The sequence below is a fragment of the Cervus elaphus genome, chromosome 33 (assembly GCF_910594005.1).
Source record: "Cervus elaphus chromosome 33, mCerEla1.1, whole genome shotgun sequence".
In the NCBI taxonomy this organism is placed as follows: Eukaryota; Metazoa; Chordata; class Mammalia; order Artiodactyla; family Cervidae; genus Cervus; species Cervus elaphus.
In genome coordinates this window covers 17,808,180-17,826,092 of record NC_057847.1, presented here as the reverse complement: position 1 = coordinate 17,826,092, position 17,913 = coordinate 17,808,180, and positions in this window count along the sequence as shown.

Below are 17,913 nucleotides of genomic sequence, written 5' to 3'. Positions count from 1 at the left end.
TCTTTTGTTTTGGAGGAATTCTAATTCATGTTCATTTTAAAACTCCCAATGAAATATTGATTTAATCAAAGAATGCTAAAGGTACGTGCATTAAGGGCTTTCCTGGTGGTTCAGATGTTAAAGAGTCTGCCTGTAATCAGGAGACCCAATTCAATCCCTGGGTCCTGGAGATCCCCTGGAGAAGGGAATGGCTACCCACTCCACTGTTCTTGCCTGGAAAATTCCATGGACAGAGGAGCCTGGCAGGCTACAGTCCATGGATCTCATAGAGTCGGACATGACTGGGCAACTAACACTTTCACTTCACTTTCCATGTGCAGTAAGGCTGGTAGGACGCAGGCTTCACGCATGTTTTTATCAGATTGCTTGGCAATCACATTATATCCTTTATAGCACAAAGATCTGACAACCCTCTCTTACCCCATTGATCTATCTTAGCAAACTCATGGAAGCAAAACCTGCTTTTATGTGCCTCTTGGGAGCTAATATAAAGACATTACTGGTGAGGTGGTTCCTGCCAAAATGTTTTATCTTATATACTTGAAATTTTCTAAGAGAACAGATCTTAAATTTTCTCACCACACACACACATACACACAATGGTAACTATGTAGAGGTGAAGAATAAGATATTTAGCTTGACTGTGGTGATCTTTCCACGAGGTACACATATATTAAAACATTAAATTGCACACCTTAAATATGTATAGGTTTTATATGTCAAAGATGTTTCTCAGTAAAGTTATTTTTTAAAATACTTTATATGAATATCATCAAGGTTTTAGACCTAACTTCCAGCTTTAGAGAAATAGAAGACATAGAAGAACAATCTGAACCATGCTTTAAGGAAATCATTTTTTTTTTTTTAGTCTAGAATGGGTGATGTTTCTAAGTAGTTAGACTGATCTCTTCAAAAAACTAGTGTCACAGGAAAAAACAAACATGGGGCTGAACTAGAATAGAGTCTAAAGAGATATAATAACCAAATGTAAAGCATAAATCTTAAAAGGATCCTGGTTTGAAAAAATCTGTTAAAAACATTTTGGAGATAATTGGATATAATATTTGTGTATGAATGTGTGATACATAATTTTCTTAGTTATTACAATAGTCATATGATTATGTAGAAGTTTATTCTTATTCCTAAGAAATGCATGCTAAAATATTTAGTACAGTGTGATGATTTCTTCAATTTATTTTAAATAATAGCTTAAATGGTTCAGTAAAAATATATTTCATAGAATATACAAAATTCCGATAACATCAGTCAAATAGAAATAAATGTATACAAACATACATAAACACATAAATATATAGATAGGTAGATATAAAACATGGCAAAAGTTAATTCTGCTGAATCTTCGCTAAGGATCTATAGTTGTTTACTGAGCTATTTCACCTTTTCTGTATGTTTTAAAACTTACATATATAAAAGGATGTTTTTAATTAAAAATAAAACATCAGAGAAAAGTAGTAACCCACTGAGATTAATTATCACTGTTGTTAGTAAAAAAAAAACTATATACTAATCATCTGCTATAACTAGAAACCATACCAATTGCAATACATATATTACCTGATACACTTTTTTCAAAATTGTGTTAAAATATACATAAAATAAAGTTTACTGTCTTAATCATTTATAAGTATGCAGTTTAGTAAGCATTAAGTATATTCACATTGTTATGCAACCTTCACCACCACCCACCTTCAGAATTCTTTCCAGCTTGAATTTTATTTATCCATTTATGGATACTCATATTACTTCTACCTTTTGGATATTGTGAATGTGCTTCGATATACATGGGTGTAAAACTATCTCTGAAAGGTGAAGCTTTCAAATCTTTTGGGTATATACTCAGAAGTGTAATTGCTGAATCATATGGTAATACTAATTAAAATTTTTTGAGGATAGTGGGTGCACCATTTTACATCCCCACAAATAGTGCCTAAGGATTCCAATTTTTCCATATCCTTGCCAACACTTTTTATATTCTAAGTTTTCTACAGTAGCCATCCTAATGAGTATGTGATTATATCAGTGGCTTTGTGGTTTTGATTTGCTTCTCTCTAATGATGAGTGATGATGTTCAACATCTTTTCATGTGCCTATTGGCCATTTGTATATCTTCTTCAGAGAAATGTCTATTCATGTTTTTTCCTCATTTTTTGAATTTGGAGTATCTTTATTGTGGTTAAGTTGTAGGAGTTCTTTATATATTCTGGATTTTAACCCCTTATCAGGGTTATGATTTGCAGATATTTTTCTCCTATTCTATGGGTTGGTTTTCACATTATTGATTATGCCAGTTGATGCACAAAAGTCTTTAATTTTTATATAGTTTAATTTATCTAATTTTGTTTTTGTTACTATCTGGTTTTATTTTACATTACCCTGAAAGACTGGTGTTATAACCCAGTTTTATACCTGAGCAAACTGTAGCTTGGAGAATATGATTAACTGGGCCAAGTCCACACAACTACTACAAAGTGAAGCTGAGTTTCAAATTCAGTTGCATCATTCTACTAAACTATGCTGTAGTACTGATATAAATATTTATATTTTACATAATTAAGAATTAATTAGAATAAACTTTCTGTCCCATCTTGAATGTGCATATTTCTCAGTTCTACAAACATACAGTCTGATTACATTGATTAAGAGATACTCTTCCCCACATGCCAGAGCTTGGACAGCCAAATATCTTACATATAATCTTCATTGACTTGTGAAGTACTTAGACTCAGGGAAAGATAAACAGTCACAACTTCTGGCAGACTGTCACTTTTTGGAATAACTAAGCAAAGAGTTGAAGGGTTCAAACACTATGATAGTCAGGAAATGTTTGAATATGGCAGCAGGTCCATTGTTTGAGATAGTCTCTAAAATTGCACTCAGCAGTTTATGGAATTGCCGAAGACAGTTGAATGCACACCCTTTCAATAAATAAGAATGAGGAAGAATTTAGTTAAAATAAAAAGTATCTTTGCACAGGGACCATAAAGAAAGCTTTTTCTCCCTGTTTTCTGAACTGTGAAATTTGGTCTAGAAGGAACCAAAGGCCATGTTCAATTCAGTTAAGTCGCTCAGTCGTGTCTGACTCTTTGCAACCCCATGGACTGCAGCACACCAGACTTCCCTGTCCATCACCAACTCCCGGAGCCTACTCAAACTCATGTCCATTGTGTTGGTGATGCCATCCAACCATCTCATCCTCTGTCATCCCCTTCTCCTCCGGCTTTCAATCATGAACCAACCTAAATCCCACCAAGATCATGAGCCAACCTAAGTCATGGAACCCTCATAATAAAATATAACCTGGATCTATTTTCTTCCAAACTCCTTTCTACCCTTTGGAAGGAATCGTGAAGCAAGATTAAAGGTCTCCTTTTAGTTATATATCTACTGAGCATATCACCTGAGTTTCTGATGAATTTTATTCTGGATATAACAGACAAGTAAAAGATTGCAATAGAGATTTTAAAACTTCCAATATATATAAAAGGCAATAGTGTCTGATTTCAGAAAGAAAGTCTATATTATAAAGTGTTAAAGAAGTAAATTAGGATAATCTGTCAACATCTAATTTTAAATCTATGTATACTTTGGCCAACAAACTCACTTTTTAACAACAAAGGGTACAGATGACCTGAAACCATTCACTAAGGAAATGGTTGAATTAGTGCATTTATACAATGGAAAATTATACTGTTATTTTAAAAATAAATCTTTACATATGAATGTGAGGGAATGATATTTCTGCTCAATAAAAACAGCAAGTTGCAGAAATGTATATACTTTGTTCCTACTTGGATGGAGTGTAGGAGGGCAGACAGTAGGATATAAATATTAATTAGTTTAGGACCGGAGGAAGAGTTGAAGGATATGATCAGGCTCTTTAAAGACACATGTTTCAATCTTTTGCAACAGTTAAGTACTGCTCTGTAATTTTTTAACCTAGTAAAGAAAAAATGTAAAGTTCTGCACAGACCTCAAAAAATACGATCTCTAAAATTAAATTCTAGGCAATGAAATTGTTTACCTTTCCTTTTCCTAAAGGACATTTAGTAGTAATCTAGTCACTTGAAAGGGAATTTTTTTTTTTTTTTTTTTTACTTTGAGTGAAATAAGTAACTTGAAAACAGTTTTTGAGGTCATGAACACTTAACTTTAACTTGATTATTAGAGAGAATCCCCATATAAACACCCTACCATGAATTTAAAGAATGTATTTATTGGTGGTGCTGTGCTTAGTCACTCGGTCATGTCCGATTAACCTGTCAGGCTCCTGTGTCCATTGGGATTCCCCAGGCAAGAATACTGGAGTGGGTTGCCATGCCCTCCTCCAGGGGATCTTCCCAACCCAGGGATTGAACCCAAGTCTCCCTCATTGCAGGCAGATTCTTTACTGTCTGAGCCAACAATGTTGTTAGTCACTTAGTCGTGTCCAATTCTTTGTGACCCCATGTACTGTAGCCCACCAGGCTCTTCTGTCCATGGAATTCTCCAGACAAGAATACTGGAATGGGCTGCCATTTCCTTCTCCAGAAGGGAAGCCTATTTATTGGTTAGCAGTCTATTAAATGTAAGAAGGCAGAATGACTAAATGGAGCTAACCCCAAGCCCTGCAGTCCAATGTCTGAATTCAAATTCTGCCTGACACTCTCTTGGAGTAGAGTATTTAACTCATTACTTAACCTATCTTTAGGCCTCCATCTGCTTATCTACAAAATAAAAGATATTCCCCTAAAATGGTGCCAGGCACATAAGTTTTCAATAAATGAGTTAGGTGCTATGCTGTATGATTGTTTTGTTTCAAGTAGCTCCTAGTGAAACAGAGACATAAACTTCTAAATAATTAGCAATTAGCCTAGCTAATGAAGATTTCTTCTGCAAAGAATAACAAGTATCTTTAATTTCTCCCAAGTGGTATGTTCTGTAGCAGCTTGGAGGTCAGCCAAGGGTATATATAGCCACTTAGACTATCATTATTGGCATAAGTCTGAAAAGAGAGCAAGTTTTAGAAGAGGAAGATGTCTGTTTTCCCTCATACCTGGAAGCAAATATATGGTATGTTCAGAAAAGGAGAAATGAGCTTTTAAATCTAAATTTCTTTTATATAAATTATTAAAATAAATCAATATAAACATATGATTTTAGCAAAAGAATAATGACTCTGGGACTGGAATGAATATAGAGAGTGTTCATTCCACAAGAAGAGTGGTTAATAAAAAAATGTCTGGCAAACCTTCATATTCCTCATGAGGTCATCAGTACATACTTCACTAGTGGCTAATAATATGCGATATGATGTAATTAAAGGCAGGTAAATTTTCCAGATGCTAATGACATCTGTGAAACAAACTATATATAACCACTCTTTTGACTACTAACACTAAATAAACAACCATTTGAATTTCCTGAATTTGCCCTTCCAGTAGCAAGAAATTCACAATATCCTAAAGCAGGGGTCCCCAACCTCAGGGATCTAATGCCTGATGACCTGATGACCTGAGATGGAGCTAATGTAATAATAATAGAAATAAAGTACACCATAAATGTAATGCATTTGAGTCATTTAGAAACCATCCCCACTACCCCGATCTGTGGGAAAATTGTCTTCCATGAAGCCAGTCCCTGGTGCCAAAAAAGTCGGGGACCGCTGTCCTAAAGGATGTGTTATGGGTTGAATTGTGTCACACTAAAAGATATGCTGACATCTTAAGCCCCTGTACCTCAGAATGTGACCTTATTTTGAAATAAAGTCATAGCAGATGCAATTAATTAAGTTGAGGTCACATTGGAGTAGGATAGACCCTTAGTCCAGTATGCCTGAGCGTTATGAGAGAAGAGACACGAGAGACATAGGAAGGGCGCCCACAGTAATGGAGGCAGAGACTGGAGTTCTGCAGCTGCTGCAAGTCAAGGAGCATCGAAGCTAGCCAGACAACTGCTAGAAGCTAGGAAGAGGCAGGGAAGGATTTTCCTTCCTTCCTAGGGCTTCAGAGGGAGTGACCCTGCTAACACCTTGATTTGGGGCTTTCAGAGTCCAAAACTGTGAAATAATATATTTCTGTTTTAAGTCACCAGTTTGTTACTTGTTACAGCAACTCTAGGAGACACATACTACATTTTCATTATGGACGTAATCCTTTAACAGGCCAGTTGTAGTGAATTGCACTATACCTAAAATGCTTAGGAGCTTCTAGTTTTAAACTTGATATTACATTTTTATTTCTTATAAATGAAAATTATTAATAAATTCATTTATCTGTCATAAAATCAAAGCAAAATCAATCATTTAGAAACTACTGAGTTCTAGTCTCAAGGATTATGTGAGTTTCCTAGGGATGCCATAACAAAGTACCGCAGACTGGGTGGGTGGCTTAAACAATAGAATTTATTTTCACCCTGGAGGCTAGTATCTGACATAAAGGTGTTGATAGGGTTGGTTTCTTCTGAAGCCTCTCTCCTTGGCTTACAGATAGCCATCTTCACCTTGTGTCTTCATATCGTCTTACCTCTATGCCTGTCTGTGTCCAGATTTCCGCACTTTATAAGGGTGCCAGTCATTTGGATTAGGACCCATCCTATTGTTTCCTTTTAATTTAATCACTTCTTTAAAAACCCTATCTCCAAACACAGCCACATGCTGAGAGGCTTAGGACTTTAATATATGCATGTGGGAGGACATAATTCAGCTCATAACAAGGTCAAAGAAAAGATTTTACTACTACTTTAATGAAAAACTGTGCTCTCAACCAACTTATTCAATGTATTTAGTGTCATTCTAACTACCAGGAATAATGTATAGTAAAGTTTTTAATAAAAGAGCATACTAAAATCCAAGAGATCTTTAACAAACGGGGAACTTCTTTTCAACAGCTTTCATAAACATTCTTTGCCTAACACCTGCTCAACAAAAGCGTTAGTCTTGTATAGCTTCATTGTTTATCTTTTTTTAGAGTAATTATTCACTGAGCTTAGAGAATATTTAAGCTTTTCTTTTTTCCCATTGTTCCATGTAATTGTATGCCTTGTAAAAATGATATCCAATTGTTAAATTAAATGTGCCTTTTCTGTATCATGTCAATCTTATTCTCCCAGTCTAAAGTGTGTTATCCCATTTCTACTGCTTTCAGTTTTGGTTACAATATTAGATAATATCCAGTAAGATAATCACACAAGCAGTCATAATTTCCTTCACAAATTGAGTTTTATGGCAATAAAAAATGATGAGAGAAAATTTAGTAACTTAAAACTGTACCCACTAGCTGGTTTTAATTATACCAAAGCAAATTTTAGTCCCTGGGCAAAATACTTTTTTCATAGGTGTCACACAAATTCAGTGAACAAGAACTGCCCCAGAAATACCTAGTAAAGGAAAAATAAAGGTTGTTGAAGTATTCTCATAGTTTTAATTATTAGAGAGTAGACTCACAAAAGGACAGAATGGGAAAAAAGCACAAATGACTTCATGGAGATTTTCTCATCCCAAGAGGAGAGTCTACAGACTCAGTCAGCATTCAGCAGCATTCTGTAGATTTGAAAAATGGGCGGCACCAGCTAAGCAAACATATTCTGCAACTGAAGAGACTTTGTATAAGAATTCCATTATCTGTGAATACTGACAGCAATCTGTTTGTTTGTTTGTTTGTTTTAACCTAAAGTAGTATTTGAATTATGCACCAAAGTGAACAATAGTTTTCTTATGTAATAGAATTTTAAGTGATCTAGTCTATCATTAAAGAAAGGCAAATTACTTGCCTGCCCCCTTCACTCTAACTTGCAACTCACATTCCAAGATTTCACATTATAGGCTGTCCTGGACTTAAATGCAAAGGTGGAAAGTATCAAAATGTCCATTTAGATGGACCGTTCCACAGAGTTGGAAATATAAAGCAAGAAATTGGACAGGAATCTTTAAAGTTATGTCAGTTGGCATGGTGATGTGGGTATTCTCTCCAAAGAGACATAAAAACTGATCGATGTATTTTAACAAAAAACTATTGAATGCCTACGACATACTTGTGACTATGCTACATGGATGGAGATATGGTTGTCTGTTTATCCAAAATATCTGGGTTTTTCTTTCTTAGTCTGCAGACTTCAAAACAATATGATTATTCAGAGCCCATAAGTCTTTGGGAAACAAGTAACGCCAGCTCCCAAATATTTATTGTAATGTATAACAAATATAGCACTAATTTTAGGCTTCAGTTCAGTTCAGTCGCTCAGTCGTGTCCAACTCTTTGTGACCCCATGAATCACAACATGCCAGGCCTCCCTGCCCATCAGCAACTCCTGGAGTTCACCCAAACTTATGTGCATCGAGTTGGTAATGCCATCCAACCATCTCACCCTCTGTCATCCCCTTCTCCTCCTGCCCCCAATCCCTCCCAGCATCAGGGTCTTTTCCAATGAGTCAACTCTTCGAATGAGTTGGCCAAAGTATTGAAGTTTCAGCTTCAGCATCAGTCCTTCCAATGAACACCCAGGACTGATCTCCTTTAGGTTTGACTGGTTGGATCTGCTTGCAGTCCAAGTGACTAAAGAGTCTTTTCCAACACCACAGTTCAAAAGCATCAATTTTTCAGCACTCGGCTTTCTTCACAGTCCAACTCTCACATCCATATATGACCACTGGAAAAACCATAGCCTTGACTAGATGGACCTTTGTTGGCAAAGTAATGTCTCTGCTTTTTAATATGCTATCTAGGTTGGTCATAACTTTCCTTCCAAGGAGGAAGCATCTTTTAATTTCATGGCTGCAGTCACCATCTGCAGTGATTTTGGAGCCCAAGAAAATAAAATCTGACAGTTTCCACTGTTTCCCCATCTATTTCCCATGAAGTGATGGGACCAGATGCCATGATCTTAGTTTTCTGAATGTTGAGCTTTAAGCCAACATTTTCACTCCCCTCTTTCACTTTCATCAAGAGGCTTTTTAGCTCCTTTTCACTTTCTGCCATAATGGTGGTGTCATCTGCATATCTGAGGCTACTGATATTTCTCCCGGCAATCTTGATTTCAGCTTGTGCTTCTTCCAGCCCAGCGTTTCTCATGATGTACTCTGCATATAAGTTAAATAAGCAGGGTAACAATATACAGCCTTTACATACTCCTTTTCCTATTTGGATCCAGTCTGTTGTTCCATGTCGAGGTCTAACTGTTGCTTCTTGACCTGCATACAGGTTTCTCAAGAGACAGGTTAGGTGGTCTAATATTCCCATCTCTTTCAGAATTTTCCACAGTTTATTGTGATCCACACAGTCGAAGGCTTCGGCATAGTCAATAAAGCAGAAATAGATGTTTTTCTGGAATTCTCTTGCTTTTTTGATGATCCAGAGGATGTTGGCGATTTGATCTCTGGTTCCTCTGCCTTTTCTAAAAGCAGCTTGAGCATCTAGAAGTTCATGGTTCACGTATTGCTGAAGCCTGGCTTGGAGAATTTTGAGCATTACTTTACTAGCGTGTGAAATGAGTGCAATTGTGTGGTAGTTTGAGCATTCCTTGGCATTGCCTTTCTTTGGGATTGGAATGAAAACTGACCTTTTCCAGTCCTGTGGCCACTGCTGAGTTTTCCAAATTTGCTGACATATTGAGTGCAGCACTTTCACAGCATCATCTTTCAGGATTTGAAATAGCTCAACTGGAAATCCATCACCTCCACTAGCTTTGTTTGTAGTGATGCTTCAGCAAAGCCTTATTGTTAATGACCAAGATGACTTCAACCTTCCCCTCAGCTTGACTAAACTTTAAATGTTTCTTCCAAACTGCAGTCCCTTTTCTTAGAGCATTTACCTTACAAAACTTACAATCACAAATTCTTTCTCTGCTCTCTTTAAAATGTATACAGATCTCATTAGAAGCGTCTTGCTAGTTTTATGACCCAGTCTATGGGAATGCCTTTCCCAAAGACTTGACAGTCATCATTTTGAATCACATGCATTAAGATATTGCCCCTATCTCTGAGAGTTTGTGCAAGGATCAGAGCCTAATTTCAGTGGATACCTTGCTACAAGACTTCCTTCTGTTGTGAAGATGTGAGAAAGTTTACTTTTTCTTTGGGTTAGGACAATTCAGAGGTACAGATGGTTTATGATTCTCCTCATCCCAACTCTTAAAAAGTCTACAGCCCTTTGTTTCAGTGAAATTGAGTTCAGTCTCTGTCACTGGTTGCAGTCGTCTTGAGGAAAAGCCTTCCCTACTTGTTACTCTTTGTCCAGTGCAATTTTTCTTTGAGATTAACGACATCAAAAGCTATTGATATATTCCTGCTGTTCTGTGTTCCCAGTCAGTGATGACACTTTGCCTTCATCATGTGATGTCTCATGGCAGAAACTTTAAGATCATCCATCAAGTTTTCCACAGAATTGCTGTATGAGATAACACACTGGAGTGATGAATTTTTTGCACAGAAAAAGTCAAAATTATTCAAAGTTAACAATATAATTGAGTCAAGATTTTAATTAAGAGATTCTAGAATATTATAAAATCCTTTAACCTCTGATTGCCAGACTAGAAAACAAAATTTCTGTATGATCTGACTTGGAAATATGACCAATGCTACTTCCTCATTTAGTTGGAAAGACAACTCTGGAGCACTTGCAAGGAACCACAAGGAGTTGGGGAGAGAGAACACAGCAGTGTTAGGGTTAGAGAGACCTCATTTCGAAATGTAACTCTACCACTGATTTTGACTTTGAGCAAATTATTTCCTTGTCTTTACAAAACAAGATACACCTACTCCCTTGGCCAGGGAGTTGTGTGGGTTGTATGTGAGGAAATGTGTGTGAGGAACATGGCAGCCTTTAGTACCGTCTCAGTCCACTAGAGTGTTAGATGGCGGTGCAGAGCTCCAGCGTTTACCAAGGGTGTTGACTAGATGTGTTAAGGCAAAGACAGACTCCTGCAGGGGAGACTCTGCTCTCACCACCTCCCCTCCTTCTTAAAGTGATGGGAGCCTCTTACCAGGGTCCTGTCAGCATTTTCAGTTGTGACTCACCCCTTAGCAGGGTGTCTAAATGGAGCACCTGCCTGGATCCATGAGGTAACTGGCTCTCCTTTCCCTTAATCCAGGAGAACAGTGCTTCAGACTTTCTAGAGCATAAGAAAAGAACCAAGCCCAACCATTAACTATGCCGACAGAATACATTCAATCCACCATGAAAAGCAATATGAGAAAAACTTCATTTTTCATCTGATTCTACTCCCTCCCCTCCATAAAAACCACAAAACAAAGTCAAACAAAAAACCTGATATAAACAAATAGGAGGGTTTTTCAATTCCCTGATCTTTAAAAAGCTGTATTGATTATAAAACCTTGAAGCTGAAATAGAGGAATACATCAATCTTTTAACTTCTTTAGAGAGATAAGAGATGGATGATGAATGTGGGGTGGTAGGAATTGCATTTCAGCCCTAATTCTCACACGCATGCCTGCAAGCAAAGTTGCTTCAGTCATGTCCGACTGCACTGTAGCCCTCCAGGCTCCTCTATCCATGGAATTCTCCAGGCAAGAATACTGGAGTGGGTTGCCATTACCTTCTTCAGGGGACCTTCCCAACCCAGGGATCAAACGAGCATCTCTTACATCTCCTGCATTGGCAGACAGGTTCTTTACCATTAGTGTTACCTGGGAAGCCCAACTCTCATATAAATTCTATTTATTCTTTAATATCTGGTGAGAATAACTTGGAAAGTATTGATATCTTTCAGGAAATCTCATCAAACTATATACCCTAATGAAAACCAGATTCATGATATCAGCATGGTTCCTTGGACATCTCATTTAAAAATTAATGGAATATTATTTTTATGAAATATATTTTGGGTTCCCACTTTGGCTAATTTTCATTCTTTCATGTTCTTTTTTTTCTGTGTTCTTAATCTTAAAAATTTTCTATAAAATTTTCTCTTAAAAGTATACAGAAAATGGTCATATTTATAAGTCAAGTCACAGACTTGATTTAGAAACCATTAGATTTGGACATTTTTCATTTCCTCAGTTAATAGATAGTATAAAATTTTCTTTAAGTCATCTTCAATACATTTTCTTAATCTTACATCTTTTGATCTCCACCCACATGACTTTGCTCTTTTTGTGATAAAACAGGTAATAACACAAGGTTAACAAAGAAGGCAACATCTGTGCTAGTTATTTAGAGAAGCAAAATATTTTTCATCTTTGTACATTTGTTGGAAGCAGAAGTAATTTTCCCTTCGTTTCCATAGATACAGTAAGTCTGATTATTAATCAGAATGATAGACCATAAATTACAAAGCCAGGTAAATATCATCTGTCCTTATTCAATATTCCAAACATTTTCTTGTTTACAAATTGCTTCCATTTTTATTATACTGAATATGATTTTAAAAGCCTATTTTATTTAACATTAGGTGCATTTCAAATGTACATATAGAAAAAATAGTCTTAGTATGTTTAACTTTAGACAAAACATGATCAAAGAAAAATGTAATATAGACCGTAAAACATAATATACCCCTGTTTTCTAACGAGATAGACCAGAAAGACAATGTTGTCTCTATTCTTATATAGGAAACACTTGAGGTTCTATTGAGAGGGTAACAGGCAGGAAGGCCAGGGGTCTCCAAAAGGAGGAAACAGGTTGCAAGTGTCAGACATTTTTTATCTCTCCCTTAAATGGCAGGAGGAAATAGGCTGCAAATGTCTCTTAAAATTCTGTGTTGCCATGACAACACCTGGTTCCACCTGAACTTAACTTTTTTCAAACCTTAGGCTGATAATAGCTCAATAAACCAGTATTCGTATCAATTGTTTTATGGCTGGGGAATGACATACCTCATGCCATCCTATCTCAAAAATGCATATTGTGTAAGAGGGGCCTGGTGAAACTCCTTCAGCCTTGAGGTGGCTCTCCTATCTGAATAACAGCTTTCTAACAGACATGAAACAGCTCGCTAAAACTAGCGCGGGGGTACTCTCTGTCCCCCTTCTGATGTCTATGTCAGAAGCTTTCTCTGTCACTTTTCACACTGTAATAAAACTCTCCTACACAAAAGCTCTTGAGTGACCAAGCCTGATCCCTGATCCTGAAGCTAAATCCTCTTCAGAGATCATGAATCTCACACCGTTCACCATAAGCTATCACCCTCTCCCTCAATTTTTTCCTACAAATTACGGGGAATTCATTTTCAGCTTTCCTCCTCAGTATACAGTCTGAAATATTCAAAAAGAATATTTTTTTAAACTTCAGGATTGAGTGACAAATATTTAATGGAAAGTAGGCAGAAATTAAGGCAAAACAAAAAAGCAGTAACTAGAAGGGGTAAGAAAAGAATAACAAATATATTAGAGAGTACATCTAAGCGTGAAACTTTGGAACTTCACTACTTAATCCGCAACACATAGTACAACTATCACAGGAAGATTGGTTCCTATTGCTCTCCATGACCTTGGTTTTGAACAATTCTCCTTGTATCTCAGTTTGAATGCCTTACAAACATGCCAATTATTTACATTTGCTACCCACTTTTTTCTATTACTTACTCCTGAATACAGTTTTGTATTATCTGTTACAATAAACATGGTATTATTCACTCCAGAGTTCCTCGATCTTGACACTACTGACATTTTGGATCAGATAATGGTTTATTATGGGAGGCTGACCTGTGCACTGTAGGATTTTTAGCAGCATACCTGGCCTCTACCCACTAAATGATATGGTACCACCTCCCCCAAATCTTAATTAAAATGTTTCTGAAATTGCCAAATGTTTCCTGGTAAGCAAGATCAAGCACCACAGTTGAAAACCACTGGTTTACGTTAACATTTGTTTATTTATGCATCAATTTACTCAGTAAATGTCTACCAGATGCATGCTGTGTATCAAGCACTGGAATACAAAAGTAGGAAAGATAAAGTGTTTATCCTTTCCTAACGTGAAGTCTAGTTATAGACGTGGACAAGAAAACTGTCAACTACAGTTTAGTATGTAAAATATTACCACAGAGGTGCTAGAGCATAATGAAAGGACACCTGACCCAGTTTGGGGTATCAAGGCTTTCACAAAGGAAGAGGCACTTAAGCAGACATCAAAAAGATGAGTGGGAATCAGCTCAGTGAAAAATTAAAGAGGGCCAAAGTGTTCTAGACAAAGAGGACAATGAAGCAAAAACCTGTGGGTGAGAAAGCAGCTCAGCATTACTGGGGCCCTGAAAGCGACAGGCAAAGACCAGGTTACCTGAGGTTTTGTTGTTGCCATTGTTGTTCAGTCATGCCCGACTCTTTGCGACCCTGTGAACTGCAGCACGCAGGCTTTCCTGTCCTTTACTATCTCCTGGAGTTTGCTCACATTCATGTCCATTGAGTCAGTGATGCCATTCAACCACCTCATCCACTGTTGCCCCCTTCTCCTCATGCCCTCAATTTTCCCCAGCATCAGGGTCTTTTGCAATGAGTAAGTTCTTCACATCAGGTGGCCAAAATGTTGGAGCTTCAGCTTTAGCATCAGGCCTTCCAATTCAGGGCTGATTTCCTTTAGGATTGACTGATTTGATCTCACAGTCCAGGGGACTCTCAAGAGTCTTCTCAAGCACCACAATTTGAAAGCATCAATTCTTCAGCACTCAACCTTCTTTATGGTCCAACTGTCACATCCGTACATGACTGTTGGAAAAACTGACTATATGGACCTTTGTTGGCAAAGTGATGTCTCTGCTTTTTAATATGCTCTCTAGCTTTGCCATAGCTTTTCTTCCAAGGAGAAAGCATCTTTTAATTTTGTGGCCGCAATCACTGTCCACAGTGATTTTGGAACCCAAGAAAATGAAATCTGTCACCTTTTCTGACAGTTGTTGGCAGTTTGATCTCTGGTTCCTCTGCCTTTTCTAAATGCAACTTGTATATCTGGAAGTTCTCAGTTCATGTGTTTTTGAAGCCTAGCTTGAATGATTTTGAGCATTTTACCATGCTAGCATGAGAAATGAGCACAATTTTATGGTAGTTTGAGGTCCTATGTTTCATATTTAAAGAGTTTTGACTTTATTCTAGGATTAGTGGTCTTGCCCTTCAAGATGATGACTCTGGACAGGCGAGCTGTGACTTTTGTAACTTCAGATAACTATTCTTCTGCTGTCAGTCCTTAAATGTGTCTATGCCAGCCCAAAACGTCTCCAGTTTCTCACTCTTTAACCAGGTACAGACAGAAGCCATCAATGTTTCAGGTCTATCTATAATAGAATGAAAAGTATCTCTGTAATTAAAACTAAAACTATTCTATATTTTTTCACTGTTACATAAGTAACTCTAAAGATATTTCATGTGGTTATAATCAAATCAAGTTTTTGTATACTAATTCAAGTAATGCTCCAAGAAGTTCTTTAAGAAAATAAGGCAAGTATATCATTAATTTGCTACTTATAGATTAAACCAAGATGGGAGCAAATCAAAAGCGGGTTTGGAAAAAGCCTACTGACTTCCCCTCTCCAAGAGTTGATGCTATATCTTGTTGTATTTGTCTAAAATTCTATTGGGCAGTTCTGAATCATAAGAACATAATTTTTAAAAAATTAAGTGTCTAATTCATCCATTATGTAAGCATTGAATTTAGTTCTTTGTGTGAATTAAAAACATTAAATATGCAGGTGATGTTTATTCAATATACCACACAACTAAAGAAGACATTTAGTATGAGAGAAAAAGCAACTTGATGTGACTTTGAGTAATATCTGAGTCACTAACAAGAAAGTCAAACGAATGCTCAACATATTGGGAGACTGTTCTGGCTGCGGGGTTACTGTGTCTCAGCAGAATGTGTTTTTGATGGAATCAGTTTGAAATTTGAAGAATGAAGAACCGGTAGCACTGCTTTGCTATTAACTATCCTTACTCAAAGCAAAGCTTTGTAGAATGTCTATTTGAAAGTAAATAAATTTGAAAGCATTTCCGCCTTATCATCTGTTCATTATAGCGTGAAACAAACTCTGGGGAAAATGGAGCAGAGCTGAACTTTTCCCTGCAGCTCTATTAAGAGTCGTCTTTACATCTCAAGAAGTGGGCCAGGGGCCCTTATCTTTGACCCTTAGCACACTTCAAAGCAGTTCTTGTCTGCTGAATTTTCTGTTAGGTAAAAAAATTCCTGAAGTATTAAATTTCCATAAATTCTTTCTCTTATTCTGAATGTTTAGAAGACCTTTTAAGTACTAGAAACTTAATCTTCCCCTGAAGCTCTTAACTTCTGTCAAATTTTCTCTTCAGAAATAAATTTAAATATCACTGCAAGATTCGTAAAAATGAACACCTGTGTGACAATTTTATCATATCTATTGTCTGGATTTTAGAAGGTATCTCCGCCTGTCTAAGTGGTCATATTTAAATGTCTAATTAAGATTATAAATCTACCACAAGGATTGAGGTTTAATTCTTTGCTCCTAATATTATTTAAATTTGCATTGGCACTCAATAAAAGTAACAATTTAAAAGAGTAAATTTTTATGAGCTTTTGTCACAAATATATTATTATAATTTTTTAATTTAACAAGAGTAGATATGATTCTGAAAGAGAGGGGAAAAAGAATATGAAAGAAAGGAAGGAAGGAAGGAAGGGAGGGAGTAAGAAAGGGAAGAAGAAAGAGAGGGAGACAGAAGACTAAAGTAAAGAAAAGAGGATGGGTGGGAAGGAGGGAAGAAGGAGGGGAAACACAGTCAATGTTGTAATTCATCGATGGCATATGTGACAGTCTTAATTGAGAGTTTAAATCAATAACTAATTCATGAGTACACAGATTCCTGGCCAAAAGGACAAAATTCAATCTGAATGAATGATATAATTAAAGAAAGAATGTGTCCATCATAAATTGGTGGAGGACATGGAAAAGTAGGAGTGTTCTCTCATGAAATTATCAAAACTGAAATTTCAAGGAGTAAAAACAAGGAGTGCCCAGACAAACTTTATTCAAGAGAGGAAACATCTTAGCCAATTACACTTAGAGTACTATCTTCTCATGAAAAATGTTCTTCCTTTCAGGGAGATAGATACATCACACTAAAGAAATTTGTATCTGAATCTCAGTGCCCTGATTCTGATTCCAGATAGATGTGCCTGAAGGTCAAGAATACCCTGAATATGCCAACACTCATAAATATTGGTATATTAACATGTATTCTGTTCATCAGCCTCATGAGTCTGGTTACTAGGAGTTCATCACATCAGTGATTAGCACATCCACTCTCAGAGTGACCTCACAAGATTTATGATTACACACTTAGCAAGATAATAACACCTAATAATCAGCCAGCCTTTCTCAAGTGGACACCTTGACCATAATATTGACTATTTGTTCTTTCCATCCAAACATATATTAGCAAGCAGGCACAATAATAGTGGTGTCTCAGTTCTCTGACCTGTTATGAACTCCAAGTAGCACCTTGCATGAAAGATTTACTTGAGGGAATTGTAGCAGTATTCTGGCAGCCAATGTCAGCTAAACTTCTAATTAAAAGCAGAAGACAAAATCCTCAGTTAATAGTGATGCATAGAGACAAATAAATCCCTAGACCTAGGGCACCATCCTGAAGAGTCCTGGTGAGGGTTTCTCAACCTTAACATTACCAGTATTTTGGGCTGGATGATTCTTTGTTGTGAAAAAGGTGGCTTAAAACTCAACATTCAGAAAACTAAGACCATGGCATCCAGTCCCATCAGTTCATGGCAAATAGATGGGGAAACAATGGAAAGAATGAGAGACTTTATTTGGGGGGGGGGCTCCAAAATCACTGCAGATGGTAACTGCAGCCATGAAATTAAAAGATGTTTGTTCCTTGGGGAAGAAAAGCTATGACCAACCTAGACAGCATATGAAAAAGCAGAGACATGATTTTGCCAACAAAGTCTGAATAGTCAAAGTTATGGTTTTTCCAGTAGTCAT